Source organism: Salvelinus sp. IW2-2015, unplaced genomic scaffold (genome assembly GCF_002910315.2).
Source record: "Salvelinus sp. IW2-2015 unplaced genomic scaffold, ASM291031v2 Un_scaffold1951, whole genome shotgun sequence".
NCBI classification, from domain to species: domain Eukaryota; kingdom Metazoa; phylum Chordata; class Actinopteri; order Salmoniformes; family Salmonidae; genus Salvelinus; species Salvelinus sp. IW2-2015.
The window spans coordinates 144,394-149,404 of NW_019943306.1; the positions used below are offsets into that span (position 1 = coordinate 144,394).

A 5,011-nucleotide genomic window follows, 5' to 3' on the forward strand; every position below is an offset into this window, starting at 1 on the left:
TCCTGCCTCTTCTTTGAGCAGACAGCAGACCCTTGACCTTAGGTGCCTCCAGACTCCACCGATAGACACAGCGGTACACATGCTCCTCCAGACCAGCTACTCTTCTTCCTCAGAAAAGGAAAAAACATTTTAAGTAATGTCTACCGCTTTCACACTGTCACTATATAAATCCTAACTCACCAAAAATACATCGGTAGCTCCTACCCTACATGTTATAACTTATGAGCTGGATTCCTGTCTTTCAAATTTGTTTGTCTTTGTTGCACTTGTTAGCATATTTAACTATTACTTGTGCTGATTTTATCAGGATGTATGCAGGGTTTTTTACGRCCCCTTGTGGACTACGCCGGCAATACCGTAAATCCCAGGATAAGAGCAAGACAGTATGACAATATGAACATCTTCATAGCACCCAACCCTACCTAAAACACAAGGCCAAATATACACTGGAGTTGCTAACCAAGATGACATTAAAAGTTCCTGAGTTAGTTTTGACTTAAATCGGKTTAAATCTGTGGCAAGACTTGAAAATGCCTGTCTAGCAATGATCAACGACCAACTTGAGCGCTTGAAGAATAATGTACAATCTAGGTGTTCAAAGCTTTGAGTTTTACCCAGAAATACTCACAGCTGTAATCGCTGCCAAAGATGATTCTAACATGAATTGACTRGGGTTTGAATCATTATTTAATCAAGATATATTAGTTTTTTATTTTTCATTTTTTTTGTTAGAATTGGTCTTCCACTTTGACTTCACAGGGTATTTCGTGTAGATCGTTGATAAAAAATGACAACTATTTTAATCCCACTTTGCAACACAACAAACTTTGGAAAAAGTTGAGGAGTGTGAATACTTTCTGAAGGCAATGTATTTATTGTAAAGTATTAAAGGCTAATAAGGTACCTTTGTATCTTTCCTAAAGGCAAAGTGGTGTTGTTGATTTCAGGCCTATTGTACCCATTAATACTGCATGTGCGGAAGCTCAGAGAGGATGAGTGTAAAATGAGTCTAACTCTGTTATGTACTCAGATGGATGTGGGGTTGTAATGATTTCAGGCCAGTGGGGATGGAATGATTTCAGGCCAGAGAGGATGTAAGTGGTGTATGTTTATGATTTCCAGGCCAGTGGGGATGGGATGATTTCCAGCCAGCGGGCGATGCGGAATGATTTCAGGCCAGTGGTTACCAGTCGTTATGTTAACTGATCATTGTCCGGGGCACCACAGTCGCGTGGCGTGACTATGATGTCCCAGTAACGGCACTAAGACAGAGCGATGTAAACGATCTGGCTGCGACATCGATGGGTGTATGTTGTTTGTAGAGAGACCATATGTGCAAGCCCCACTGGGGATTGGTGTGCTGATTAGTCTTTCAGAGGCGCGTAGTTCCGAGAGAGTAGGGAGGTTGTGTATCTTCTCAGGCGCGGCGGAGAGATAGTACAGTGATGTTGTAATGATTTCAGGCCTACCCTGAACTATGTGGGGGGGGAGAAAAAAGGAAAAAAATGGGGGGATAAAAAAATGCAGCTCGTCCCTGCCTGGAAATAAACTCATACCTCAACAAAGCTCTTCTTCCTCAGCACTTCGCTCAGGTTAGACCTGGATGGATGGTTAAGCGGATCGGAATGGATGGATCGGTTAAGGGGATGGATGGATGGATTGGTTAAGGGGATGGACTGATGGATGGTTAACGGGGCATGGAAATGAGTGGATGGTTAAGGGGGAATGGAATGGATGGATTGGTCCGTAACGGGGATGGATTGGATGATGGTTATGGGGATGCGATGGTTTATGGGAATGGATGGATGGCTGCTTAGGGGGATGGATTGGTTATGGGCGGAAGGATGGATGGACGGGATGGGAAATGCATGGATGGTTATGGGGATGGATGGACTGGATGGTTAAGGGGATGGTGGATGATGGCTGTTTAAGGGATGGAATGGACTGATGGTTAAGGGATGGATGGATCGTATGGTTTAAGGGCGATGGATGCGATGGATGTTTAAGGGGATCGGAATGGACTGGAATGGTTAAGGGAGGATGGTTAAGGGGATGCGATGGATGGGATGGTTTAAGGGGATGGACAATGGATGGATGGTTTAAGGGCGATGATGGATGGATGGTTTTAAGGGGATGGATGGTTAGGGGATGGATTGGATGGATGGTTAAGGGGATGGATGTTTAAGGGATGGATGATGGTTTAAAAGGCGCCGATGGCAGCGACTCGGATGGGTTAAGGGGGAATGGATGGATGGATGGTTAAGGGAATCGATGGATGGATGGTTTAAGGGTAATGCGCATGGATGGATGGTTAACGGGGTATGGACTGGATGGGATTGGTTAAGGGGATGGATGGACTGGTTTAAGGGGATTCGGATGGTTGGATGGTTTAACGGGATGAATGGCTTAATGGGGAATAATGGAAAGTCAACTTCCCTATCATACTACTGTCTCTTCCTCCAGGTGTGGTGTGGAACACATCGACCACAACAAGCTGTCAACTCCATCAAAGTAGAAGTACACAGTCCAGGGAAGTTCAGGTACGATCTCTCACGCCATAATTTCATTCCTCTCCTGTATTACTCAATGCCACTTCCTCTTCCACTAACCCCATCTCTCTCCATATTAACTCTTTGTGGCCCTCAGTGTCTCTTGTTTACCTTATTTAATTTGAATGAGTGTGATTTAGACCTGGGACACCAGGTGTGGGGATTGCCTTGTCATTCTGGCCAGTGATGACCATTTCCTGTTTCCTGTTCAGGGTCCTGGGGTCTCTCCAGAACTTCCCAGAGTTTGCCAAGGCCTTCAACTGTCCCAAGAACAGCTACATGGTGCCTGACAATATCTGCCGAGTCTGGTGATACTGTAGTCTTGACACTAGCCTGCCCTGAGGCTGGTAGGGGGTGAGAAGTGGGCTTGTGTCCTCTTCCCCTTCCTAACCACCTCACCTTTCCCACTGACTGTTAGAGCACTAGTCTGGAACAGGGGTATGTTCTAGTCCCAGTCCTGCAGGGTGGACCAGGACTGCTACACTGACTACAGAACAAACAGATTCAATGGACTACAGAGTGCTGTTCATAGCCAGCTCCCAGACTCTTCACCAGATCAGCCAGGTCAATGCTTTCCACGGGATACAGTCACGTCAATTCACAATCTTATTTTTTTTTTTTTGTGTGTTTGAAAATGTACTTTTCAATTCTACTTTTTTTTCCCCCTGCTGCATTTCAATCATGATTAATTATTTTATTTGTATACAAAATGTGAGACTAATTTGAGCATCTTGAACAACAGACAAATATCCACTTATTCTAAACTGTAGCTCTGTTTGTCCAAAATTCTATTTGTTTTACACTGAGGTGGGCCTCAATATAAACCAAAATGTACACTATATCAATACATTCTAGATCAATATACGTTGACAGTAATCAATAGTCACACTAGGGGGATTCTATTCTATTGTATATTTAAGAAAATCACATTTTTATTTTACTGAATATACACCAATGAGTATAATAAGCATTTCATAAATGTTTTTCTGTATATGTTAAATGTTTCTAAATGGATGCCAACTATTTATGTCTACAAGCATTGCACCAAAAATGTAAGTTGTTGCCTTGGAATCAGTTGGGTGACTTAGCTGGTCAGGAATTGACATGCATCAAACATATTTTTATTTTACAGCAAGAATGTGACCATGATTCAAACTGCTCTGTCCAGCAGAGGAGGCTGGTGGGAGGAGCTATAGAAGGACGGTCTCATTGTAATGGCATCAATGGAATGGTACCAAACACGTGGAAACAACACGTTTCACTCCGTTTCCATTTTATTCCATTCCAACCATTACAACTAGCCCGTCCTCTTATAGCTCCTCCCACCAGCCTCCTCTGGTGTTCAGTATGTGTGTGTTTTTGTATTTTGGATGTGTGATTTTATCCGGATGTAACCACTACATTTTTCAAAAAACTGATGAAGCCTTGCATGAACCATGGTGCTACTGCTGTTTGTGTGTGTGTGTGTGTGGGGGGGCTGAGGAAGTCAGGTTTGTAGCTGGACCCCCCCCCCCCACACACACTGTTTACGCCAAAGAGTATTATTTTTTTTCACACACAGACACGGCAAACAAAACATGTCCGTGTTGATTTTCATCATTCGCACGGTGTCTTTAAGGTACAGATTTACTAAGTGTTACGTTTTTGTCTCTTTATTCCTTTCTGGGAGAATATTTGCGCCTGTTAAGGTGTTTGGTAAATCCTGGTTTGAAACACACTCTCCTTTTAGATTTTCTATGTAAGGGGAAATGAGGTTCAGTCCACAATGTGTCATGGGACTCAAAACATACCATTTCTCAACAATGCCACCCGTTTATGTTTCCATGTCCAGTCACGCAGCTTTCTGTGTGTATGTTCTCCCTCCTACACACACACACACACAACCATCTCACCTGTAGAACGACAGACGGATATACCTCAGTTGCCTGTATTTACATACTTTGTAATAAAAAAAAATCACGATGACAATAATGAGCACTTTTTTTTGGGGGGGGGGGGTTATAATAAATCCTTAAAGAGAATGTGGTATGTTTATGACTTATTCTTTGTGTGGGTAGAGTACATGAAAGGGAGGGTGTGTCACTGTGCCTCCAGGGTCTATCTGAGATGAAAACCAGTGGATGGACGTGTGCAGCCAGGCAACAGAGTTTTCCTTGGCTTTTTCCTAATCGCCGAGACAACCCAGCTCTGAGATCCAACCCAGCTCTGTGAGATCCAACCCAGCTCTGTGAGATCCAACCCAGCTCTGTGAGATCCAACCCAGCTCTGTGAGATCCAACGCTGCTCTGTGAGATCCAACGCTGCTCTGTGAGATCCAACGCTGCTCTGTGAGATCCAACGCTGCTCTGTGAGATCCAACGCTGCTCTGTGAGATCCAACCCAGCTCTGTGAGATCCAACGCTGCTCTTTTCTATACTGTCATTGTGCTACTACCTCATGTGTTTGGTTGAGGAGGTCCTATA

At 43.9% G+C, this 5,011-nt stretch overlaps 1 pseudogene; it reads left to right on the forward strand.

The window, feature by feature from the left end:
* Positions 1–4,511, forward strand: part of LOC112072527 (neprilysin-like) — a 52,551-nt pseudogene extending 48,040 nt beyond the window's left edge.
* The last annotated feature ends 500 nt before the right edge of the window (positions 4,512–5,011 follow it).